Below are 27,014 nucleotides of genomic sequence, written 5' to 3' on the forward strand. Positions count from 1 at the left end.
CAAGTTCCAACAGCAAGTTCCAACAACAAGTTCCAACAAGTTCCAACAACAAGTTCCAACAGCAAGTTCCAACAACAAGTTCCAACAACAAGTTCCAACAACAAGTTCCAACAACAAGTTCCAACAACAAGTTCCAACAACAAGTTTCACTTGCTATAGCAGCCCTTGTATGGGCTAAATGTAAAAAAGTATTAATCCCGTGTAATCCATCGGATTCTAAAGGTGTGTCTTTATCCTTCATCAAACTTCTCTTCTGCTTTTGTCGTTCCGCATGATCATATATCTGTGTATCATTTGCTGGTGTTGCGTTTTGTTCCCTCATTACCCCAAAATAATCCATACAACACAGAGTCCCCACTACCAGAGAACCCATTCCTAGGATAAATATCACCATTTTCAAGGAGTATCTGAAGTAGAAGTCTCTGGTTTCCCTTGATTGGTCGGCTTGTCTTGATACGGTGTTTCCCTTTGTCCCACCTGTATCCATCTGTAAAACATGTGTCTGACTATCATCTTTATCTCTGTTTGTCTCTATGTCTCTCTTTCTTTCTTTTTCTGTCTATCTCTCTCTGTCTGTCTCTCTTTCTCACTTTGTCTCACTCTGTCTATCTCTTTTTGTCTGTCTCTCTCTATGTGTCTGACTATCATTTTTATCTCTGTTTGTCTCTATGTCTCTCTTTCTTTCTTTTTTTCTGTCTATCTCTCTCTGTCTGTCTCTCTTTCTCACTTTGTCTCACTCAGTGTCTATCTCTTTTTGTCTGTCTCTCTCTATGTGTCTGACTCTGACTATCATCTTTATCTCTGTTTGTCTCTATGTCTCTCTTTCTTTCTTTTTCTGTCTATCTCTCTCTGTCTGTCTCTCTTTCTCACTTTGTCTCACTCTGTCTATCTCTTTTTGTCTGTCTCTCTCTATGTGTCTGACTCTGACTATCATCTTTATCTCTGTTTGTCTCTATGTCTCTCTTTCTTTCTTTTTCTGTCTATCTCTCTCTGTCTGTCTCTCTTTCTCACTTTGTCTCACTCTGTCTATCTCTTTTTGTCTGTCTCTCTCTATGTGTCTGACTCTGACTATCATCTTTATCTCTGTTTGTCTCTATGTCTCTCTTTCTTTCTTTTTCTGTCTATCTCTCTCTGTCTGTCTCTCTTTCTCACTTTGTCTCACTCTGTCTATCTCTTTTTGTCTGTCTCTCTCTATGTGTCTGACTCTGACTATCATCTTTATCTCTGTTTGTCTCTATGTCTCTCTTTCTTTCTTTTTCTGTCTTTCTCTCTCTGTCTGTCTCTCTTTCTCACTTTGTCTCACTCTGTCTATCTCTTTTTGTCTGTCTCTCTCTATGTGTCTAACTCTGACTATCATCTTTATCTCTGTTTGTCTCTATGTCTCTCTTTCTTTCTTTTTCTGTCTATCTCTCTCTGTCTGTCTCTCTTTCTCACTTTGTCTCACTCTGTCTATCTCTTTTTGTCTGTCTCTCTCTATGTGTCTGACTATCATCTTTATCTCTGTTTGTCTCTATGTCTCTCTTTCTTTCTTTTTCTGTCTATCTCTCTCTGTCTGTCTCTCTTTCTCACTTTGTCTCACTCTGTCTATCTCTTTTTGTCTGTCTCTCTCTATGTGTCTGACTATCATTTTTATCTCTGTTTGTCTCTATGTCTCTCTTTCTTTCTTTTTTCTGTCTATCTCTCTCTGTCTGTCTCTCTTTCTCACTTTGTCTCACTCTGTCTATCTCTTTTTGTCTGTCTCTCTCTATGTGTCTGACTCTGACTATCATCTTTATCTCTGTTTGTCTCTATGTCTCTCTTTCTTTCTTTTTCTGTCTATCTCTCTCTGTCTGTCTCTCTTTCTCACTTTGTCTCACTCTGTCTATCTCTTTTTGTCTGTCTCTCTCTATGTGTCTGACTATCATCTTTATCTCTGTTTGTCTCTATGTCTCTCTTTCTTTCTTTTTCTGTCTATCTCTCTCTGTCTGTCTCTCTTTCTCACTTTGTCTCACTCTGTCTATCTCTTTTTGTCTGTCTCTCTCTATGTGTCTGACTATCATCTTTATCTCTGTTTGTCTCTATGTCTCTCTTTCTTTCTTTTTCTGTCTATCTCTCTCTGTCTGTCTCTCTTTCTCACTTTGTCTCTTTGGTCCATTCGCAAAGCCAAAACGAACGACCACAGAACCCTCGCCATTAATATCTATTGTAAGCGTGCCAAATCAATAAGTATCAATTTTTCTATGAGCCTCGACCAGAGAGTGGTTGCTACTCACAAACACCATTTCCTGTAATTATCTCTCACTAGGGCATGCCCGTACTATATATATATCTAAAATTATATCCCCCGCCGAGCAAGTCGCTGGCTCCAAGTCGAGTGCTTTGAACAAAAAAAGAAGTACTCTTAACGGTGGTTTTTTATTCAACCGTGAAGCATGTCTCAAAGGCTTCTTGATGGACCTGGACAAAATTTGATGCAATTTTTTCCTCAATCGCCATCTTTCATCATAATTCTGGACCGGCATGAGGGGGGTTGTCTGTCATGAATTTATAGGCATGGCGGGAAAACTGAAAAAAAATTCTCTATTTAAAACGGGTGTACACGATTGTACACGTGTACGGACCTTACCGACCCGGCAAACAAATCGCCTCATGCACATCAGTGGTGCGTTTCTTCGTGGCGCGTGTCAGAAGAATTACACAGCGCAGGAAAAATACGTATTTACAGAAATCGTTAAAAAAAACTCGGATAATCGCTAAAATCGTTGTGGCCGGTGTACCATATTGGAAATATATATATATAAATATAATTCCGTTTCCCGGTTCCCTGTCGCTCGCCAAGCGCCGATCAAGTCAAGTGCTTCGAACAAGTGCAAAAAAAGTAGTACTTTATCCGTGTGCTGGTGGGTAAACGAGTGTACCGGCCTTACACGTCCTGGAAGCAGATCGTCCCATGGTGCACTCATGGCACGATCTTGCTCCTAGTTCATGGTAAGGCTTCTAATAACCAGCGTCGAACTGGCGCATCTATTTACACAGCGCAAAAATACGTTACACTCCTCGGATTATCGTTACGTTACCTATATCGTGGTATCGGTGCGTAGGGAAGTCCAACACCACCTCCTCCACCATGTATGTACAAAAACTAAACACAGGTTCGTATCATAATGGACAATCCCCAAGAAGCCATGCTTACCTTGGCGATGTCCACTCGATCCACGTACGGTAGCCACCAAGTTGTCGTGGAAGTGTGTTTGGGACTCGAGACTCCAATGACCGGAAACAGGTTTACAAAAGATCAAGACTTTATTAACTACTAGTTCACTTGTTTCAATATAATAAGGAACTACAATACCATAACGAATTTAGTAATTCAAGTCGTTGGTTCTTCCTCATTGGCCGGTGCTCTCCTGGCGCTGCTTTCCCATTGCATACTCGTTCGTCCGTCGGGCAGATGTTCTCGTGGCAAGTCCTCCTGACTCAAAGTTTGCTCTTGCTTATATGGGCAAATTGGAGTTAATCCTCCGTGCGCTGAATGTTAATCCTCCGTGCGCTGAAGCTCCTTGGTCATCCACAACCGCCTCCCTGCTGGGGAGGTTCTTCACCCTCTTTGCATCCCGATGTCCAAAAACAAATAGTGCGGGCTTGGGAATGTGTGTTAGCCCGGGGTCGTAATAAAGGTGGACAAAAGGACTCCCAGCTTCGACAGAGCGAGATACATTCCTGACATTCTTACAACCACCTGCTAGTACCTGCTTCCAACCAATGAGTTATACTGAGTTACAATCAATGAGTTACATTTCCACACTACACTAACTGGGTAAGGTGACTAACGTTAATTGGTCTGGTGGGCCCGAAGGCACCAGAAGTGCTCCATCCGCCATATTGCTACACCCACAACACAGAAAATCCCATTTGTGTAAATTCGAATACCTGCTTAAAGGTGCATATTTCCTCCAAAAATTCAACATTCCCACTTGATTTAATCCATTCCCGGGTTGAAAAAGGCATAAGCATTGTTATATTGTTTCTGAAATCAAAGGAGAAGAGGAATCACATTTCATCGGTATTAAGTGGCACTCACCTGAGTAACTAACTCCTTGTGGGGACTCATGGGACACCAAAGATGGCGGACACGTAACTTCAAAAAAATCTGCTTCCCCTCCTCTCCAGAAGGATAGAAATGAGGGATCAATACTCTTCAAAAGAAAAACGACTCCCGGAAATTGAAAGTAGTTTAGGAGTCGCGGAAAGCGAGAGAACGAGGCCATTTCGTAGGGTTCGAAGCTCGTTTATTCGTACAGAAATCTCCGGCACTCTGAACGCAAAGTCGCGAACGGAAGTGGGAAAGCTTTTATAAAGCCAAAACCCTCTTCGGAGGGCGTGGCTCCGACAACCGCGCGTGCGTCACGGCCAACAAACCAAAAGCCCCACAGGCTCCGTGCACGTGGATTATGACCAAACATAAGGTAACCGCGACATGCGAATAAGTTAACCGCGACATGCGAATAATGTAACCGCTACAGTAGCAAATTTTATTTTTTATTTATTTACATCAGCACTAAATGTTTATTTTCTGTAAATATATTAACCATTACTCATTGTTCACGTCTTTTCCCCCCTTAAATGTTTCTTCATTTCATTTCCATCCTTTTTTTCGTCTCCTACGATGACGACGCTCACATTTCCATCCAATAGCTATTGCTCATCCACTTTACGTCAGCAGTGAGGTAATTGGTGACGTCACCAACCGGTAAACCTATATATATTTTTTGACTTATTTTCACTTCTCCTCATTCTCCTCATTCCCCCCATGCATTATCTTCGCTCTCCTTCTCACCTTCGGCTTCTTCCTTCTCCCCCTCGTCTTTCTCCTCCTCGTCGTCTTTTTCTACCGATAACTAGATGGTATTCATTGAAGACTTACCCTGCGCAGTCAACTTGGTGCGAGCCAACTCTTCTGTTTTTGAAGTTTTTTTTTCTTTGATCCAATATGGCTGCCAGACCACGTGAGCGATGACATCATAAATTTATATTCTCTAATATAATTGTTGCATAGATCACGCTCAATAAATTTCAAACTGATCAGTTTCCTAAATTCCAACCCTGAAATTCCTTCGCTGAATCCTGCACCCTGGTGAGAAGTCTACACACTTGTTGTCCCTGTCGAATTATGACGTCATAATTATGGCACCAATGACGTCATCGTTAACAACATATATTCCCCATATGGAGTTCTTTGCAATGAGCCATGCTTCAATTTTTTCCATAGGGCGGTTTTGGAGATATAGAGGTGCAACGATTTTCGGTTTTTCCAAGATGGTGCCTGTACCACATGACATATGACGTCATGATTATCATTAAAATATTCCACAGGAGGAGGCGCCCCTATGGTGAAAATTTGTGTCAATCGGACCAGGGATTGCAGGGAAAAAAATTCATACTGATCGAATCAAGCGTTGTACTTGTTGAATTATAACGTCATAATTAAGGTGCCGATGACATCATCATTAACATATCTTATTCCCCAAGCGGAGTACTTGACAATGAGCCATGTTTCAATTTTTTCCATGAGCGGTTTCGGAGATATAGAGGTGCAACTTTTTCCGATTTTTCCAAGATGGCGCCTGTACCACGTCATCTATGACGTCATAATTATCATTAGAAAAATTTAACAGGAGGAGCCGCTCATATTCTGAAAATTTCGTGTCCATCGGACTAACAGTTGCAGAGGAATCTTTTTTTAATACTGATCAGATCAAGCTTTGTACTTGTCGAATTATGACGTCATAAGGAAGGCACCGATGACATCATCATCAACATATTGTTGTGGATATGAGGACTGTATATATTGTTTTTTTTGATTGTGTGCTGTATTATTATTATGGTTGTTGTTGTTGTGCTGTGCCTCCTGCCTCCGGGGCTGTGTAAGATCAAAAGGACGTCCCATAGTCCACAAGCATACACCATCAGCCAATCATAGGATATTCATGTTCGATAGTTATATCTTATTCTGTGTATTAGTGTAAGGCTGTGTTTTCCATTAATTGAAATACTCCATTGCACCAGTGAAAGAGATAGATTCCCTTCATTCCCATTCCCAAAACCTCCATTCCCCCTTTTCGTCGTTGGCAACTGCCTCCGATCCAATTGCCGCCATTGGCCACGGGGCAGGGTTGGGGAAGAAGGGCGTGTCGCACCTCGTCAGAGGGGAGGAGGGGCGCGCCCGCCCGTCGTCATCCAGGGCGGAGCCCGAGGGTCGCGCGACCAACCAGGGCCGAGGTGAGCGCCCCGATGGGCGTGTCCAAGACGCCGGCGGCGTGATCGCTGGAGGCGCTATAAAAAGCGCGACCGGAAGTAAGAGAAGAAGAGATGCACTCTGGGTTGGTCTGAGTCGGTTGAGAAGAGAGGAGGAGTTGGTTGCACCGAGTTGGTTGAGGAGTTGGTTGCAAGGTTGTTGGTTGCGGTGAGGAGTCGGTGGTGAGGAGTGAAAGAAGCAAGAAAGAGTTGAGGGTTTGGACCAGACAAGTCCTGCGGACGCCGCGGACGGAGGCCGCAGCGGCAAGACCACCCAACCGCCAAAGGGGGCCTGAACGGCGGTTCGGAGCAGGGCCGAAACGGAACGGCGGCTGCTGAACGCGCCGGTTGTGCTACGAGACCCCCCTTGGACCTTTCCTCTCCCTCCAGCCATCCACCTTCTGCCATTCCTGGCATTCCCCGCGTGAGTCAGCGTTCTGTTTGTCCTGTCCTGGGTATATTAATTAAGTCTGTAGGTAAGCTAAATTTGCACTGTGTCACCTGCGTCTTATGTGCTTGTAAATAAACGTGACTGCTTTCTTTTTGCTTATGTGTGTAAACCGTAGGAATAAATGTAGTAGTATTTCAAACCTTTTTGTCTCCGTTTTCCTCTTGCATTGCGTCGTTTTTGTCATTTCCCCTCATTGAGCAGCTACGGTGCGATACGGCCAAAGTCTGGGTGAATCGGGTGAGTTTGTTCAGGTCGCGGTCTTAAACCACCGCTCGGTCTCTATAACATCTGAACCGCGATCTGTAACAATTGGTAGTCAGGAGTTGGGATTCGAACCTGGGACTAAATTTATTTAGCCCAAATTTTGGACACCAATTGTGTTATATCCGTAACAATTGGTGTCGGGGAGTGAGATCGACCCGGAGCGCGCTTCACGCGCTCAAAATTATAAAGCGGACGAAATTTATTTTGTTTTACAAAAGCCCGAATTTTGAAATCGCGCCATGGCTGCCCAAGACGACGGGATGCCGGTGGGGGAGATAGACGGGTTAGGGGTAACCCAGGAACCAGAAGAAATGTATGTGGAGGAAAGGGAGGAGGAGAGCAATGAGGAGGCGGTTGAGGGAGTGTCGGACGCGCAAAATGGCGTCCTCGCGTACGTGGGTGTAGCGGCACCAAATTTTGCCGCGCCCGTGACCGTAGCAGCGGCCGCAGCACCAATGAACTGGGGCCTATTCATGCAGCAGATGCAGGCCTTCATGGTCAAGGCGGATGAGGAGAGGGAAGAGAACAGGGGGATGAGAAACCAAATTTTAGGAATGGGGAACCGGATGGATGCTCAGAGTGAGCAAATGAGGGCTCAGAGTGAGCAATTGGGGGTAATGAGGGACGAAGCGAGGGGTACCGGTGAGGGGTTAGACAATGGGTTAGAGGGGGTGAAAAATGGGTTAACAGGGGTGGAAAACAGAATGGCTGCCCAGGAGAATCAGTTAGAGGGGGTGAAAAATGGGTTAATGGGGTTAGAAAATAGGATGGAGGACAAATTGCGGGAAATAGGGGAACAATCCGCCCGGGAAATCGAACAGATGGGGAACCAGATGGAGGAAATACGACGAGGGGTGAGCGAGGAGGTCTCGGGGCTACGCGAGGAGGTAAAGCGAGGAGAAAAGCGTATAGAGAAAGAAGTGAGAAATAATACGGCAAAGTTACAGGGGGGAATAGAAGATCTGACAGAGGAGGTGGAACAGCTGACAGAGGGACAGACGGAGTTAGTGGAGCAGGTTCAAAAGAACACTGCGGTACTAGGAGGGTTAAAGGCGACACAAAAAGAAATTAAAAACGAATTAATAGCGACACAGAGGCAATGTCAGATGGTACGTGAGGGACTGACAATGAGGGTGGACGAGGTGACAGAGATAATGAAGACGAAGGACCGAGAGGTGAGGATGCACATAGAGACGGTCACGGTAGCCTTAGAGGGCGAACTAGGGGAGACGCACCGAGAAATAAAAGAGGTTAAACAAAAATTAGAGGAAGTGGAAGAAGAGGTGAGTGAAATTAAGAAGAGACGGATAGAAACTAAGAGAGAAATCCAGGAGGGGGTAATGGAATTGGTACAAGGTCGGTGCTCAACTCATGGTGTGATGCTCACTAACCAAATAAAGAGTTTGCAGGTGGCGGAGGAGGTGCGACGACGAGGTGCCAAGGTGAGTGGCAATGTATATGATGTGAGGAAAGCTTCAGTCGGCTTGGGGATTGGTTTGGATCCGGGTGTTCGTGAAAGGCCGTTGGTGAAGTGTGCGACAGGTCTGGTGTGCGAAAAAAGAGGTGTGCGAGAATGTCCGACCATGGGGTGTGTGAGGAAAAAGTGCACGCCAATGAGTGAGTGTGCCGTCAAGAGTGAGTTGGTCGAAGCGCGTGTGCGAGGGAGCACATGGAAGCGCGGTGTGGGGAGTGTTACGGAGGGAGTAACGAAAAAGTGTGCGCGAGAGGATGCGCGAGAAAGGTGTGTAACGGACAGGTGCATGGGGAAAGAGTGCGCTGTCAAGAGTGAAGGAGAATGCACGCCTGTGGTGAGTGTTACAGAGGATGTAACGGGAGAGGATGCGCGAGAAAGGTGTGTAACGGACAGGTGCATGAGGAAAGAGTGTGCTGTCGAGAGTAAGGGTGAGTGCGCTGTCAAGAATGGAGGTGAAAGTAGTAAGAGTGACACGGAGCGTGAGTTGGTTGTGACAGGTGAGAAAGGAAGCACACCTGGAATGGTAGAGCGTGTGTGGGAGTGCACACTTGAGTTGGTCGTGAGGCACGTGGTTGGGTGTGCGAGTGAAAGCACACCTGTGATTGTCACAGAGGAGGTGACCGAGGAAGGGGCGCGAAGAGGTGTGTTGGTGAGGTGTGCGAGCGACGAATGTGTGCCAAAGTGTTCGGTGGTCAGGTGTGTGACCAAGTCGGTGAGCGGAATGAGTGTACCAGTGTGTGCAAGGAAAGGTACGAGGAGCATGGGAACAGCTGGAGGTGTGAGCACGAAAGGGATAGCGTATGCATGTAAGCATCCAGGTGAAGCATCGACGGTAACCGGGGTAGAGGTTAGAACGACTTATAGCCGAATCGGGCCCTCGGTGCGCGTCGGGCAGCCCGATAGGAAGGGTCGTCATGGCGACCACTTTTTGGTGAGACGTGCCGGCAGGTCGAGATCGGGACATTGGATGGCTCCACGCCGAGGGGGTGCGTGGGATCTCGGCCTGGGTAAACCTCCGTCCCTGCACCGAGTGCCGGACGTATCCAGCCGCTGGCACAAAAGAACCCGCGTTCATTGCTCGGCTGTACGAAGCCGAGCTTTGGAAGGGAATTGGCGCACCGAGAGGATGTAATAAGTAGACGGACTGTAATGGTGATAGTGATAGTGGTTTTGATACAAAATTTAGAAAAGTGAATGGAATTAGCAGTAAAGGACAAATTTTTGGTTGGTTAGAATCTGGACGAACAAAATTGATAGTGAGAGACCCCCGATGTGGTGGGATGGCAAATCCACCATCCCTCACATAATTAGGCAAATGCGCAATAGCTTATGGGGTGTATGGCAGTGAAAACTAGCCCGGGTGGGTTTGGATAATGTGTAGGGCCCTAGAAGAGGACATTAGGTAACGTTAAGATTAGTTAGTGACTGATACCTGTAGTGGGGACGCAGGTAGATTAGGGTGGATGATAATGACGTGGGAGCGAAATAGTTTAAAGGGACGACTGGGAAGCGCAAGTTTCAGAGGGGAGTAGTTAGCTGAGATGATGCCGTGTGTGTGAGAATTGAACAGGTGTGATTGCACAGGTGTGCAACTGAACAGGTGGATGGAGCAGTGAATGAGTGGGTGATGGTGATTGTGTATTGTGATGACCAAGTGGTCCAGGAAGAAAGGAGGGTGCAGGTGGCACCAGGTGTGAGTGCACAGGTGTGCACCAACAGGTATGGAGAATGGTTGTGTGGAATAAATGGTAGTGTAGAATATATGGGGTATTGGAATGGATGGTCGTGGAGTGAGTATGGTGGAAATTGTGGAGTGGAGTGGATGGTGCGAAGGTGTGAATGGGGGAAGAGTGGACCCCCATCACGAATACCCGGGGCGGGTAGTGTAAGTGTTAGGTAGAGGGTACAGGTAAATTGTGGTTGGATATTGGCATCTGTGGTGCGGTTGGAAGAATGATGTTTGGATGGGTGCATTAGTGTTGTGGAAATGGCTGGGCGTGTAGCCTGTTAGTGTGTGTAGTTGGTTTGGGCACTCCACCACTGTGAGGATGTCGGCCAGGTGAGGCCGCAGATGGGCTCTGGGAGCCGGTAGTAGTTGTTGTGGATGGGGCCCGAGGATCCGGAGGACGGACCCGGGTAGCCCAGTGCCAGAGAGGGCACCGAGTGGGGAGAGCGCCAGGGGGTCTTCCCCAGTTAGATAGGTTAGGGTGAGGAGCTAGGTAAGCTCGGGTGGCAACTGCAGTGGTGGAGGTGTGCAGGTGGGTAGACCTGCTGGGAGAGCTACACGTCACAGCCCAGAAATTGTGCGAGGGCACCGGGAGATGAATCGGGGGAGTGAGACCCCAAATTGAGAAGCACCACAGTTTAGTCAATGGGAATTTGGTTTTTAGAACCAATAGTGTAAGAGGGCCAATGGGTTGGCCGGAGAAGGACCCCGGGTAGTGTAAAGTGTGTTAATGTCATTTAGAAAGATAGTTAGGAAGAAGGATCTCCTCACACCATCTGCATCCACTCACCTGAGGTGACAGGTACTCCACACCATGCCATGTTTTGATTATTTTTTATGATGCAAATGTTTGGATTGTGAGACGCATCATGACGTGGGTGTGACATTGTGCTTTGTGATTCCATCTCTTCCTCCTTATGAGGATTGATGACGAATTGGGTGATGGCAAATTTTGAAGTAGAGGGATTGTGGCGACGAATTTGGTATAGAGGAAATATGGGGAAGACGTGACAGTAGTAACGAATTGGTAATGTGTAGGTTTTGTACATATGGGGTAAGGGCAAGGGTGGGCTAGGCGACAGGGGGGTGACGTACGGTAGGGACGAGCTTTCTCACTTCGCCCTCCGTACGCATTTCGCCTTGCATTGCCTTTTTGATGTGTACCCTTGTGACCTTACCCCTCGCTCATTTGTCTTGTCCCCCCTTTTTTGTCTCCCACATGACCTGTGCGCCGTTGGGCGCCGAGGGGAGCGTGCGTGGGTCGGCCATTGTGCGCCCGAAATTCCCAGAACCAGCTGTCTGCATCGATGCACCACATTATGGACCACATGTCAGTGGCCGAGCACCACTTATGGACCCCATGGTTTGGGGCATGGCCCCTCTGCTGGAACCGGCCATGAGGGCCCGAAATCTTGCTGGCGGACCTTGGCCACAGGGCACCGATGCCCCACACGTGAACCACACTAGTCGGCCCTGTGGGCCATAAATAAAATAAAATAAAAAGGACACATTGGGTGCAAGTTTAATACAAATAGGCCGCCAGTAAGCAAAGCAAAAGAATGACGACATCTGGAAGAACCAATAATAATAACCAGCAGAGGGAGCCGAAGAGCAAGAGACACCTGCAGGGTTAGGGGTTGTTGATTTTATTTTTATTGAACACTCATGAACAGTGATGACTGTGCACCAATTGGTGCTTGAGGGTGCTTGTGTTGGTGCGTTTTTGGGTGCTTTCATGGTGCATCGATGCAGAGCAGACTGTCTCCCCCCAGAAAGAACAATTACAGGTCCTGGGTTAGTTTTGTAAATAAAAATAGCGAGTGTAAATAATGCTTCCCACCGTCAGTGTATAGTTTGAAGACCATTCCGCAATTCGGTTAACTGTGGGCGTAAGTCTGTTAGACAGGGTGCAATGGAGCAGCGGGACACATTTATTTATGTTTTAAAACTGTCGCACTCAGGGTCAGGTTAAAAATAGAGGGAACTACACCTACGTGTCACGCTAAAGATAAAAGTTGTAGGCCCGGGACGTGCCTAAGAGGAGGAGAGTGCAGTGTTGTGGATATGAGGACTGTATATATTGTTTTTTTTGATTGTGTGCTGTATTATTATTATGGTTGTTGTTGTTGTGCTGTGCCTCCTGCCTCCGGGGCTGTGTAAGATCAAAAGGACGTCCCATAGTCCACAAGCATACACCATCAGCCAATCATAGGATATTCATGTTCGATAGTTATATCTTATTCTGTGTATTAGTGTAAGGCTGTGTTTTCCATTAATTGAAATACTCCATTGCACCAGTGAAAGAGATAGATTCCCTTCATTCCCATTCCCAAAACCTCCATTCCCCCTTTTCGTCGTTGGCAACTGCCTCCGATCCAATTGCCGCCATTGGCCACGGGGCAGGGTTGGGGAAGAAGGGCGTGTCGCACCTCGTCAGAGGGGAGGAGGGGCGCGCCCGCCCGTCGTCATCCAGGGCGGAGCCCGAGGGTCGCGCGACCAACCAGGGCCGAGGTGAGCGCCCCGATGGGCGTGTCCAAGACGCCGGCGGCGTGATCGCTGGAGGCGCTATAAAAAGCGCGACCGGAAGTAAGAGAAGAAGAGATGCACTCTGGGTTGGTCTGAGTCGGTTGAGAAGAGAGGAGGAGTTGGTTGCACCGAGTTGGTTGAGGAGTTGGTTGCAAGGTTGTTGGTTGCGGTGAGGAGTCGGTGGTGAGGAGTGAAAGAAGCAAGAAAGAGTTGAGGGTTTGGACCAGACAAGTCCTGGGGACGCCGCGGACGGAGGCCGCAGCGGCAAGACCACCCAACCGCCAAAGGGGGCCTGAACGGCGGTTCGGAGCAGGGCCGAAACGGAACGGCGGCTGCTGAACGCGCCGGTTGTGCTACGAGACCCCCCTTGGACCTTTCCTCTCCCTCCAGCCATCCACCTTCTGCCATTCCTGGCATTCCCCGCGTGAGTCAGCGTTCTGTTTGTCCTGTCCTGGGTATATTAATTAAGTCTGTAGGTAAGCTAAATTTGCACTGTGTCACCTGCGTCTTATGTGCTTGTAAATAAACGTGACTGCTTTCTTTTTGCTTATGTGTGTAAACCGTAGGAATAAATGTAGTAGTATTTCAAACCTTTTTGTCTCCGTTTTCCTCTTGCATTGCGTCGTTTTTGTCATTTCCCCTCATTGAGCAGCTACGGTGCGATACGGCCAAAGTCTGGGTGAATCGGGTGAGTTTGTTCAGGTCGCGGTCTTAAACCACCGCTCGGTCTCTATAACATCTGAACCGCGATCTGTAACAATATATTCCCCATGGTGAGTACTTGACAAATAGCCATGTTTCAATTTTTTCCATTGAAGCGGTTTGGGAGATATAGAGGTGCAACATTTTTTCCAAGATGGCATCTGTACCACGTGACCTATGACGTCATAATTATGAATAAATAAATTCTACAGGCGCAGGCGCTCCTATGGTAAAATTGAAAAGTCCTATATTATGTGTCAAAGAACAACCATTCGCATTTGGCTATTAATGCTTTCTCTCCCTAGGCTTGAATAAAATAAGGTGCGGAAAATATATAAATAAATATACAAAACAACTCTGCTTCAGATTCTGTAAATGGCTGATTAGAAATCCTTTTTTATTTTGATTTGAATATCACAACATTTCCCATCACACAATCTGAAATCTTACCATAAATTTGTTTATACAATTTAAATGACAAAGGAATGGCAGGTATTTTGTTTTCCACATCAATATGTCGATTTATTCCAAGCCACAAGATAGATCTATATTATAGATGTCCAGTTGATGCACATTGTCCAGGTGTCATATTTGCGGACTCCAGGTACAATGGTTTCATTCTGAAAAAGAAGAACAGAAAACGAGAGAATAATTGACAGGTTTTAAAATCGGTTCTCATACTCGGTTTAACCGATTTTGTTTCCACCTTCAAACCGTGACGTCATTTCCTCAATGTCGATTATTTGACATATTTGTTTGCATCTCATTCTCTCAACATATTTGTTTGATGCCTGAAGATGAACCACAAATGGAGTTTGACATTTTGAAATATTACTGTGACAAGTTGACAACTGACATGACGACTCGGAAGTCTTCCTACCATGTGTGCTGCTGGAATGTCTCCTGTGAGTTTGATTATCAAGGATCCAGGACAGGCAGAGGATGGCCTAGAGGTACGCCCACTCACACCTGATCCGTCTCACCTGGGTTTGAATGTCGGCCCAGCTAAGAATTGTCACCTTTGTGTTTCCCAGGCACGGTGAGGAAATGAACGTATTGTCGTGTGACTACCCTGTAGTGAACACCGCAGGGCGACACAGATGACCAAATGAGCTTTTCTCCAAGGCGTTCAATCCAAAAATGAAGGTATTATTTACACGCGAGGGAAGGAGTATGATGAACTTACCTAGACGGCTTCCACCCGACGTCTTCGCACCTGGATAAATTAACTCAAATGACACAGGATTAAAATATACAAAAATACTGGCTTTATTAAAGAAAATGCCGATCACAAAGAATGCACGATAAAAAAAACTATGATTCCTAAACGGGACGTCCCCACTCAGACTCAATTACAACACAAGGGAAAAAATAACTGGAAAATAAATGTGTTTGTGGGGCACTTAGCTCTAATCGGCTCTTGAACCTTGTCAGGAATCGTCTTGGGCCACACGTCCTTGCACGTGAAACCGCAGGCTGCACTCCCCGTGGGCGCGAACTAGGCCTCATGCGCGGTCTGTTTACTCCTCGCTCCGTGCGCGAAATGAACAGGCCGCGTCCGCTCGGTCACCACCCGCGCTTGTCCTCACGATCTCGTTCACCAACACCAAAGCCAGAGGATGCGAGCTAGCCTCGAGAAGATGAAGAAGAGCGATGTCAGGACACGACCATTTGTCGTCAAAGCCAGGGCTCGAGAGACAAAGAATAAGCACGGAAATCAAGCACAAGGAAAAGCCAAGAGAGAAGAGAACTCGTGAACTTCGCCGGTCATTGTTGAATCCCGAAAATCAGAGCCAGCCACGAGAAAATGTCGGGGAGACGACCGCTCGCCACCAAACCCAGAACATGCGAGGAAATCAAGAAGCAAGAAGAGAAAATCGTGGCGTCTCAAGGAATGTCCTTCGCTGAAGAGGAAGAAAATGTCGGCCAGAATGCTCCTTTATAGTCAAGGCTCTGATGTCATCCTACGACGTTTCCACAATCCCATAGTTCCTTCTTACCAGTCTTGTGCGCCAATCAATCCCGGACCAATCACTGCTCTTCGGGGTGTGGCCCCACGGACCTTTTGTGCCTGTGTGCTCACCAGGTCGATGTTATCCGCGTTAATACTCAATGTCCTGTTTCCGGTTGGTTTTAATTTAGTGTCATAAATGGGTAATTTCTTACAATGTGTGTGTGTTGCTGGTGTCATAAGGAACAGAGGGGAAAAAACAGAGGCCATTACATACAGGGGATTAATTACCTATAATCCCCCGCTAATTAACATACCCCATGCCTCGTGATGGGAACGAAGACACGCTCTTCCAGGACATACAGTCTACACAAATTTCCTACTTATTACATGGGGTTTCTTCTTCTTCACGACAGTCAGAGCACACCACCTATGCAATTCCACCTGGACTAAAGTATTGCCTACCCCCTACAAACATAACATTATGCACTGTCCATCGGTTGGATGTAAAGCCAGATGTCCAATATGTACGCATTACTTGGTGGACATTAACGATCCCTTGGTATCTTTTGTGAAGAGTAAGTGAGTTATCTCCTGCACCCTGAATAACTCACAAATTTCTGCTCTAATCTACAGGGGGCACTGCACCAGCGATATGTCCATGCTCCGATTAGTTAATGCGAAACAGGTACCCACGTGATGCTCACAAAATAACGGAGGAATAGAGGATCTGAGGCCAACCTATCAAACTGGTGCACTGGAAGGAAGAGGTTGCATCATGGAGAATACCACCGTTGTAGATGAGATGACGTCAAAGTTACTGACACGTGATATCTCACAAACAAAACAGGACATGATGTGTCGGGTCCCCTGGCTCAAAACTCACATCATCCCAGTTTCTCTGATCTATCTTAACAAGGTTGATTGCTCTCATTTGGGAAAGGTGTTCAATTATTATTGATCCTATTGATGGATTATTTCCTCATCATCAAAACGATGAAATAAATATTTTACTGAAATAATTAATGAGGAAGATGCACGACTTTACTCACCAAGATGATGATGGTGATCCCTCTTGGGCTTCCGAGTTGGATGCTGCACAGACCAATGACAATCCTTTGTCATTAAATGGATGACCTCAAGAACAAGTCATCAAATTAAAATCTGATCAACACGGGCAAAAGTTCTCAAAGCAAAACAAGAAAGCAATCAGGGATTGCAGACGCTCGCCAGGACGTGTTTTTAGAGGTTTTTTTTAAAGCCTTTGTGTTAAAACAAATATGACGGCCGAACCACGTGACCGATGACGTCATCTTTTTTTTTCTCCACCAATGTGTCACTAGATGACGAGCAAGAAATTTCATCTTGATCGATGAAGTTTTGTACTTGTCGAATTATGACGTCATAATGGAGGCACATATGACATCATCATTTACATATTTTATTTCCCATGGAGAGTTCTTTACAATGAGCCATGTCTCAATCATTTCGATGCAGCTCTTATGGAGATAGAGGTGCATATTTTCCGCTTTTTCCAAGATGGCGCCTCTACCACGTGACTTATGAAGTCATCATTATCATTAAAAAAATTCTAGAGGTGGAGTTGCACCTATGGTGAAAAATTCCTGTCAATCAGACCAACGGTTGCAGAGAAAATCATATTTATTCTGTGCGGACAAACAGACAGACAAACGGACTCCAATGCAATAACCTCTCCGCGGATGAGGGTAACTAGTTTCGCTAATTTCGTTTAAAGTTATTAATATCAAGGGAGGTCTTGCTATTTACCAAATTTGGGGTTAAAGTAATGTCGGCGAAGATGAATGAAGATAATTCTCAGGTTAAATTTCCTGATCTCATCAACAATAGAGAGTTCATAGAACACATCACTCCATGCTGTCTTTAAAAAATAAGGTTGGGGGCGGAGCCTACTAGCAGCAAATCTGATTGGTCGTGATGATGTAAATGGCCGTAACATTTTGAATCGGGTTTCTGAAAATACAAAAAGGCGATTTCTGGTCTGGAGTGTTCAAATATAGAATTTGGAAGTAAGGTAATCTTCATGCTGATGAAGCTTCACTTCATGTAAGGAAGGAAAACTTCAATTCAAATAAAACAAAGATGTTTATGGTCGGAGAAAAAAGAAATTCCGGAAGTTTACCGCTGTTGACGTCTTATACACCGCCTTATTTAACACAGGTACATTATTTACTCGTGCCTGTTGTTTGTATCCTTTAGAATGTCCTTAAAAACAGGAACGTTGTTTGGAATGACTTTCAATTTTGTCTGACTGCCGGGCAGACAGACAGTAAAAAATTTGATCTTACTACTCTCTGTGCGTACAGAATCGGGATGAATTCAAAGACCAAGTACTGTAAAACGGCAAACGTGTCTTCCGATTCGTGTTCAAAATATAACATTTCCATATAACGTGTTCAAATAAGTAGTTCCTCCATGAAAATCAAAAATTTACGATCATTCTTCGATCATAAACTGACAAGAGGGACAGACAAACGGACAGTTGGACAAACTGACATGACCCAATTGCTTACCCCACTTTTTGCTTTGCATTCGTGGGATAATTAAAAAATTATAGCATCTGAATCTTCACCAAAATCTAGTCAATTCGTCCTTGTCAAACACCCAAACTGTCCGCCAAATTTCGTCTGAATCCGTCTAACTTTTTGAGATGTCATACTCACAGACAAACAGACAGGGGTGAAAACATAACCTCCGTGTCCACCTTCGGTGGTGGAGGGGACAAAACCCCGTTCTTGATTGCGTCCCCAGCTTATATATTACAGGCTCAGACTTGTACCAACCCCGCAGAGCAGGGGTTGACCTTTATCGGGCACCGTGGTCCCCTTTTTGAAGCAATGTTTTATGGACTGATGCCCTTCCTGCCGCCAACCCTGTTAGTCGCCTCTTGAGACACACAGAGAATCACCAGTTAACTGGTACTCAATTTGCGGACCTCGGAAGGATGACAGGCTGAGTCAACTCCCCTGGCGTTAATTCAACGATCGATACGAACCCAGGATCCGAGGATCCCAAGCCGGCACCCTAACCGCGAAGCCAACACCAGGCTAAAGGCTCAGACTTGTACGATGTTGTTTTTATTTATTTTTTTGTATACAGGATCGAGGCTCGTGAAAGAGCTAACACTTATCACACAAAAAATCTAACAGACACATAAAACATATAATAAGGGGAGCGGTAGACAAGATGGGGAGAGAAGGGGAAGCACAAACACAACATTTGAGAGCAGGGACATTGGGAGCTCTGTGAGAGGGAGAGGGCTTGGGGGGAGGAGGCGTGGGAAGGGGTGGTTTTGAAGTATAAAACACAAGGACATCAAGGACTTCCAGGAAAGAAGTTGGTATTTCAAAAAAGTGGATCTGGGGTGAAATTAGCTGGGGTAGAAAATATCAAGGTTTTGGATGGGGGGAAGATAAGAGATGGTGGTAAACAGCTGTTTTAAAGACTTGGAGGGAGGAGTGGGATTGAAGAGAGTGAGGGAGTTTGTCCCAGAGGCGGAAGAAAAGAGGAATGAAGGTGAGCAGAGAGTCTTGATTTTGGCAGTTTAACCATAAGAGGGTTGCTGGCAGATCTTGTGCGACCTGTAGGAATATTTGGGGTACAGAGCCCAGAGAGAGCTGGGGGAGCAAGGCCGGAGAGGAGTCGGAAGAAGACGGAAAGACCACCAACCTGCCTGCGGTGAGTGAGTGAAAGGCCCTCGGAGTTAGCTTCATCGCGGGAGATTCCAATGATTCTGAAAGCTTTGGTTTCAACAGCGTGAAGACGAGCTAGGTGTGAGGTAGGAGCAAAAATGTTGCAAAAAGAAATCCTCCAGATCCGAGCAGCACAAACATTGGTTACGAAGATTGATAAGGACAAAGTCCTCGTGTGAAGCTCTTCATGAAAGCAAATACGTCATCGGGCAAAACAGAAATTGTTAGGGGCCATCTAAATATTACCTCTCCAGGATGGAAAAAGGAAAATGAAATGGAAAAATGAAAAGCAGGCAGATATGCTTGAGAAGGTTATTTAGCCAACTATGAGAGGAAATGGAGAAAAGGGAAAGGGGATCTGGAGTGGAAGTGAAGAAGAGAGGATTGTGTGGGACATATTGCACAGGTGTGGCAGTGAAGGGTTTCGGGTGAAAAACTACCTACGGCCACAAAATACAAATTTAATCAGTTAATCCCACGGGACAAATAAAACAGCATTTAGACAAGGATGGAGCAAGGTCTACATCTGAAATAGAACAACCGATTAACCTCTTGTTTTCCCCACTTAAAAACAACTATGGAGTTATCCTGTAGGTGAGAGTTATCCTGTAGGTGAGAGTTAACCTGTAGGTGAGAGTCAACCTGTAGGTGAGAGTTATCCTGTAGGTGAGAGTTATCCTGTAGGTGAGAGTTAACCTGTAGGTGAGAGTCAACCTGTAGGTGAGAGTTATCCTGTAGGTGAGAGTTAACCTGTAGGTGAGAGTTAACCTGTAGGTGAGAGTTATCCTGTAGGTGAGAGTTAACCTGTAGGTGAGAGTCAACCTGTAGGTGAGAGTTATCCTGTAGGTGAGAGTTATCCTGTAGGTGAGAGTTAACCTGTAGGTGAGAGTCAACCTGTAGGTGAGAGTTATCCTGTAGGTGAGAGTTATCCTGTAGGTGAGAGTTATCCTGTAGGTGAGAGTTATCCTGTAGGTGAGAGTTAACCTGTAGGTGAGAGTTAACCTGTAGGTGAGAGTTATCCTGTAGGTGAGAGTTATCCTGTAGGTGAGAGTTATCCTGCAGGTAAGGGTTATCCTGCAGGTTAGAGTTATCCTGTAGGTTAGAGTTATCCTGTAGGTGAGAGTTATCCTGTAGGTGAGAGTTATCCTGTAGGTGAGAGTTAACCTGTAGGTGAGAGTTAACCTGTAGGTGAGAGTTAACCTGTAGGTGAGAGTTATCCTGTAGGTGAGAGTTATCCTGTAGGTTAGAGTTATCCTGTAGGTGAGAGTTACCCTGTAGGTGAGAGTTACCCTGTAGGTTAGAGTTATCCTGTAGGTTAGAGTTATCCTGTAGGTGAGAGTTACCCTGTAGGTTAGAGTTATCCTGTAGGTTAGAGTTATCCTGTAGGTGAGAGTTACCCTGTAGGTTAGAGTTATCCTGTAGGTGAGAGTTATCCTGTAGGTGAGAGTTAACCTGTAGGTGAGAGTTATCCTGTAGGTGAGAGTTATCCTGTAGGTGAGAGTTAACCTGTAGGTGAGAGTCAACCTGTAGGTGAGAGTTATCCTGTAGGTGAGAGTTAACCTGTAGGTGAGAGTTAACCTGTAGGTGAGAGTTATCCTGTAGGTGAGAGTTAACCTGTAGGTGAGAGTCAACCTGTAGGTGAGAGTTATCCTGTAGGTGAGAGTTATCCTGTAGGTGAGAGTTAACCTGTAGGTGAGAGTCAACCTGTAGGTGAGAGTTATCCTGTAGGTGAGAGTTATCCTGTAGGTGAGAGTTATCCTGTAGGTGAGAGTTATCCTGTAGGTGAGAGTTAACCTGTAGGTGAGAGTTATCCTGTAGGTGAGAGTTATCCTGTAGGTGAGAGTTATCCTGTAGGTAAGGGTTATCCTGCAGGTTAGAGTTATCCTGTAGGTTAGAGTTATCCTGTAGGTGAGAGTTACCCTGTAGGTGAGAGTTATCTTTGGCATTGATTGTATTTGCAGCTCACGCTGCGTTTGAACCTGATGTCGAACTTGGTCATACGTACATCTACAGGTATTCGCATCATTTGGTTTCACATAAGAAAGGAAGACGAAAATAAAGGGAAAAAAGTTCAATTTGGGGGAAAAGGGTTTTGCAGCAATTGCATCGCCAAGTTCTTCCCAGGTCCCATGTCCAGAAAATGAAATAGTTCGATTTCTTTAAAAAAATAAAAAACATAAAATGTAATCCAATCATTCCTTACTTGTTCCATCACTTGGAATTGACCTTTAATCCTCAGTGCACCAGTACTACCTGAACATGCCCATGTTCCCGGGAATCCACCGTTTTTTTTCCCCAAGCGGCATCGCTGTTAGACAAAGAAAGAGAGAGAGAGGGAGAGAAGTGTATGCATATATCTATCTATATATACTGTGCAGTGTCTGTGTTGTGTTGTCGCTGAACTACTCCCTCAAAGTTTTGTGAAATCGTACCAAACTTCTGGGGTGCATATATCTCTTCCGTCCGCATGTCCTAAGGGTATTTGTTTTGAAAAATTTTCCAATTTTTATTTTGAATTTTTAAGGGAAAAAATTTTTTTCAACATAACTTTTCAACTTCAATTGTTTATAAAAGGTAATATCACGTATATTACAAATACATTTGTGCATTATGATTGTTTGAATTATGATTGATTTAAACCATGACAAAACGGCAACTCGGGTACAGTCATTTATCTATATATCTACACATCTGGGCAGTGTCTGTGTCGTCACTTAATGACTCCCTCAAACTTTTGTTTCCGTGGTTGTGAAGTGTTTTTAATAACGTGGCGGTGGTTTTGAATCACGTGGTGGTGAGGTATTTTGAATTATGTGGTGGTGAGGTGTTTATAAATGACATGGTGGTGAGGTGTTTTTAAATCACGTGGTGGTGAGGTGTTTTTAATTAATTGGGGGTGAGGTGTTTTGAATTATGTGATGGTGAGGTGTTTATAAATGACATGGTGGTGAGGTGTTTTTAAATCACGTGGTGGTGAGGTGTTTTTAATTAATTGGGGGTGAGGTGTTTTGAATTATGTGATGGTGAGGTGTTTTGAATTACTTGGTGGTGAGGTGTTTTGAATTACGTGGTGGTGAGGTGTTTTTATTTTCGTGGTGGTGAGGTGTTTTTATTTTCGTGGTGGTGAGGTGTTTTTAAATGACGTGGTGGTGAGGTGTTTTTATTTTCGTGGCTGTGAGGTGTTTTTATTTTCGTGGTGCTGAGGTGTTTTTATTTTCGTGGTGGTGAGGTGTTTTTAAATGACGTGGTGGTGAGGTGTTTTTAATTTCGTGGCTGTGAGGTGTTTTTAAATGACGTGGTGGTGAGGTGTTTTTATTTTCGTGGCTGTGAGGTGTTTTTAAATGACGTGGTGGTGAGGTGTTTTTATTTTCGTGGCTGTGAGGTGTTTTTAAATGACGTGGTGGTGAGGTGTTTTTATTTTCGTGGCTGTGAGGTGTTTTTAAATGACGTGGTGGTGAGATGTTTTTATTTTCGTGGCTGTGAGGTGTTTTTATTTTCGTGGTGGTGAGGTGTTTTTATTTTCGTGGCTGTGAGGTGTTTTTAAATGACGTGGTGGTGAGGTGTTTTTATTTTCGTGGCTGTGAGGTGTTTTTATTTTCGTGGTGGTGAGGTGTTTTTAAATGACGTGGTGGTGAGGTGTTTTTAAATGACGTGGTGGTGAGGTGTTTTTAATTTCGTGGCTGTGAGGTGTTTTTATTTTCGTGGCTGTGAGGTGTTTTTAAATGACGTGGTGGTGAGGTGTTTTTATTTTCGTGGCTGTGAGGTGTTTTTAAATGACGTAGTGGTGAGGTGTTTTTATTTTCGTGGCTGTGAGGTGTTTTTAAATGACGTGGTGGTGAGGTGTTTTTATTTTCGTGGTGGTGAGGTGTTTTTAAATGACGTGGTGGTGAGGTGTTTTTAATTTCGTGGCTGTGAGGTGTTTTTATTTTCGTGGTGGTGAGGTGTTTTTAATTTCGTGGCTGTGAGGTGTTTTTATTTTCGTGGTGGTGAGGTGTTTTTAATTTCGTGGCTGTGAGGTGTTTTTATTTTCGTGGTGGTGAGGTGTTTTTATTTTCGTGGCTGTGAGGTGTTTTTAAATGACGTGGCTGTGAGGTGTTTTTATTTTCGTGGTGGTGAGGTGTTTTTAAATGACGTGGCTGTGAGGTGTTTTTATTTTCGTGGTGGTGAGGTGTTTTTAAATGACGTGGTGGTGAGGTGTTTTGAATTACTTGGTGGTGAGGTGTTTTGAATTACGTGGTGGTGAGGTGTTTTGAATTACGTGGTGGTGAGGTGTAATCGTCCCAAACTTCCAGTCTGCACCTACCCCTCCCCATAGTATGTGCAGGGGGGTTCTTTCTTGAAAAAAAAAACATTCAACCTCAATCTTCAACCTAAATTGCCTATAAAAATGTAATATCACAAACACAACAAATACATTTGTGCAAAGTAATTGTTTGTATTATGATTGGTGTAAATCATGACAACACAGCAACTCAGGTACAGTCATTATCCTCAGCTAAAATGAGCCCGTTCCTCTGTAACGCGCGAGCCGAGCCGAGCTAGTATATATATATTTGGGGGCCGCTGAGAGCTGGGATCTTTGACGTGCACCAAGTAATGCCGGTGTAGGAGGATAGAATCACTCCACAGGATCAAATCACTCCCCCTTGCAGGATCAAATGACTCCCCAGGATTATAACACCCCCCCCCCTATATATTTTGTGATTTAAACAATATTTATTGCATGGTAATGACATGCAACCATGACAAAGTTAATGAATATGAACATAAAATGATAAATGAATTGATAAACAGGGCAGAATGATGTCCTTTGTAAACGTCTCTCCCTAAAAATAAAAATACAATGTTTTTCGCATCCCCGCATTAAACTGGGTAAATGAAATAAAGAAAAGTATAAATTTAACATTCAAATAACTATATATTTTGATATTAGAGCATTCGCAGTAATCATTACGATACATTTACGATGTTTTATACAAAAAGGATATTTTCATTTCAATAATATGTCATTTTAAGTTACGTTCTATAAATTTACTTTGGTATAACTTTACAAACCCTAACCCGAACCCTATACATATAGATATGAAATGAAGTACACTGCATGATATATTTTTAAACCATAACAAAGTATAATAACTCATGTGAATTTAAATGAACGGGAGTATTGATTAAATATACGGGGAAAACGGGACTCATGTCTTCTTTTGTTGTATTGAAATAATGATAGGCTCAAATATAGTACATGTATTCAACATGGGCTCAAATATAGTACATGTATTCAACATGGGCTCAAATATAGTACATGTATTCAACATGGGCTCAAATATAGTACATGTATTCAACATGGGCTCAAATATAGTACATGTATTCAACATGGGCTCAAATATAGTACATGTATTCAACATGGGCTCAAATATAGTACATGTATTCAACATGGGCTCAAATATCGTACATGCATTCAACATGGGCTCAAATATAGTACATGTATTCAACATGGGCTCAAATATAGTACATGCATTCAACATGGGCTCAAATATAGTACATGTATTCAACATGGGCTCAAATATAGTACATGTATTCAACATGGGCTCAAATATAGTACATGTATTCAACATGGGCTCAAATATAGTACATGTATTCAACATGGGCTCAAATATAGTACATGTATTCAACATGGGCTCAAATATAGTACATGTATTCAACATGGTGTTACGTGGTCCTCCCGGTAACTACCTGGTCTTGGTGACCCCCGGACCGTGGGAGGGACCCCGCCAGAAAGATATATGGTTTATACGCTTTCGTAACGCAATCAATATGAATTCCGGTCAAGAAGAAACCCCACACCAAGGATCCGGAATAATCAATAATATATTCACTGAGCAATCAACAACCATCAACAATGCACAATCAATATTACAACCATGTGAACTCATCTACACAAACTCTAAGATGGCCATCTTAATCTTATACATTCCTCACGTGAGCCCCACTCCTGACTCCCTCCGTGGTCAATGTCTCTCCTCTCCGCACACGGGCGGTTGAACGAGCCCCGGGCGGACGTGCTCTAAACGTGCCGTCTCGGACTGGGGCCGCGGCTGCAGCGCACCTCCTTGCCAAGCCACGGGGCAAACCCAGCGCGGCGTCCAACGTGCGTGAGGCCCCAAGTGCGACCCTTACGCGTCCTTGTAGATGGGCAAAAACCCAGCGCGGCTTCCGACGCGAGCGAGGCCCAACGTGCGGACCCGTACGCGTCTTTGTAGACGGGGCAAAACCCAGCGCGGCTTCCGACGCGAGCGAGGCCCAACGTGCGGACCCGTACGCGTCTTTGGAGACGGGGCAAACTGTCCCGGACGCTTGGTTTCGTGCACGAACTCACGGTGACTGGACGTGTCAAAAGGTATTTACCGCCCAGGTAACTCCTCTCGCCAGACGTTTCGCAACGGCGCGTTTTCCGCGCAGCGTAAGGTCGATTCCACCTTCTCGTCGTCGCGGGGCGAGGAAAAAGAAGACTTCCTTTCCCTCGTGTCTTTTCTCCTCCGTTTCCCGTCACTTCCGCTTCCGGCCACTTCCGTTTCCTGCCACTCTTTCAGAAGGGCTCCTGACCCTCCAACCACAACAACTACACAACAACTTAATATACTACACACGGAAGCAAACACCTGCATGGTAATTCACATACATTCACATAAATATGTAACAATGGGCTCAAATATAGTACATGTATTCAACATGGGCTCAAATATAGTACATGTATTCAACATGGGCTCAAATATAGTACATGTATTCAACATGGGCTCAAATATAGTACATGTATTCAACATGGGCTCAAATATAGTACATGTATTCAACATGGGCTCAAATATAGTACATGTATTCAACATGGGCTCAAATATAGTACATGTATTCAACATGGGCTCAAATATAGTACATGTATTCAACATGGGCTCAAATATAGTACATGCATTCAACATGGGCTCAAATATAGTACATGTATTCAACATGGGCTCGAATATAGTACATGTATTCAACATGGGCTCAAATATAGTACATGTATTCAACATGGGCTCAAATATAGTACATGTATTCAACATGGGCTCAAATATAGTACATGTATTCAACATGGGCTCAAATATAGTACATGTATTCAACAATTAAATATTAAGATCCGACAATATGATGCACATGCTTACACCGTATACACTAAAATATATAGTAAAAGCTCTGTTGATCATTGCAACGATATCTAACATCCTGTGCGTTATATTTCCAAAGTAACTAAATATATCTTTCCATTCTTTCTGGGGGGTTGACTTTATCCTAATGGGGAGTGCTTTGATCCTGGAGGGAGTGTGTCGATCCTGACAGGGGGAGTGATTCTGTCCGAGGATAATTACACTCTCGAGTGCCAGTCCTAGGATTAGTTCACTCTAGAGTGATTTTATCCTCGGACAGAATCACTCCAGAGTGAGATTTTAGGGGAGTGAGAGAATCCAGCTACACCGGCAGGGGATTTCTATTCGGTGCGTAAAAGTGTAACCTGCAATATAACTCCCACTCGTACCTCTCCCCGCACCTTCCAAATAGGTGAAGTGAATCGGTTGTTGTTACAACACAAGACCAATGGACAGAAGACGTTCTCTTATATTCTTCTACAGGGAAAGCAGGATATATTGCTACGTACCCTGGGTTTCTCATTGGTGAAAACAACCAGGCAGATAAGCAGCAGCAGTGACAGGTAAACCCAAGATTTCATGGTGTCGTGGACCGTTGAGGTGAACAGCAGGGGCTTTAGACGTGAACAGACTCTCCTCGATTACTCTGCACTGACCAGTTGTCTGATCAAAGGTTGTTTAAAAAGACCACCGAGGCTCACAAACAACCAAAAGCAAACAAAAATATAAAAGGGACCAGACCGT

General features: G+C 44.7%; 1 long non-coding RNA gene across 1 annotated transcript; it reads right to left on the minus strand.

Moving 5' to 3' along the window:
* Positions 1 to 13,777: 13,777 nt before the first annotated feature.
* On the minus strand, positions 13,778 to 26,921 carry LOC144888154 (uncharacterized). Its single transcript, XR_010984593.2, has 4 exons — positions 26,780 to 26,921; positions 21,302 to 21,406; positions 16,420 to 16,462; positions 13,778 to 14,036 (listed from the first exon to the last, which is right to left on the minus strand). It is a non-coding gene; the product is annotated as an uncharacterized LOC144888154 (long non-coding RNA).
* Between the last annotated feature and the right edge of the window lie 93 nt (positions 26,922 to 27,014).

This window comes from Myxine glutinosa, chromosome 5, assembly GCF_964187855.1.
Source record: "Myxine glutinosa chromosome 5, kmMyxGlut1.1, whole genome shotgun sequence".
Lineage (NCBI taxonomy): Eukaryota > Metazoa > Chordata > Myxini > Myxiniformes > Myxinidae > Myxine > Myxine glutinosa.